The following is a 530-nucleotide window of genomic DNA, read 5'->3' as shown; positions in this document are numbered from 1 at the left end:
AACGTAGTAATTTCAAAATTTTCCTACGCACACGCAAGATCATGGTGATGCACAACAACGAGAGGGGAGAGTGTTGTCTACGTACCCACGCAGACCGACTGCGGAAGCGTTGACACAACGTAGAGGAAGTAGTCGTACGTCTTCCCGATCCGACCGATCCAAGCACCGTTACTCCGGCACCTCCGAGTTCTTAGCACACGTACAGCTCGATGACGATCCCCGGGCTCCGATCCAGCAAAGCGTCGGGAAGGAGTTCCGTCAGCACGACGGCGTGGTGACGATCTTGATGTACTACCGTCGCAGGGCTTCGCCTAAGCACTGCTACAATATGATCGAGGTGGAATATGGTGGCAGGGGGCACCGCACACGGCTAAGGAACGATCTCAGTGATCAATTTGTGTGTCTAGGGGTGCCCCCTACCTCCGTATATAAAGGAGCAAAGGGGAGGCGGCCGGCCGGCCAAGGAGGGCGCGCCAAGGGAGTCCTACTCCCTCTGGGAGTAGGATTCCTCCCCCCAATCCTAGTTGGAG

This window comes from Triticum dicoccoides, chromosome 3A (assembly GCF_002162155.2).
Source record: "Triticum dicoccoides isolate Atlit2015 ecotype Zavitan chromosome 3A, WEW_v2.0, whole genome shotgun sequence".
NCBI lineage: Eukaryota > Viridiplantae > Streptophyta > Magnoliopsida > Poales > Poaceae > Triticum > Triticum dicoccoides.
Note: the sequence above shows the minus strand (reverse complement) of the source record.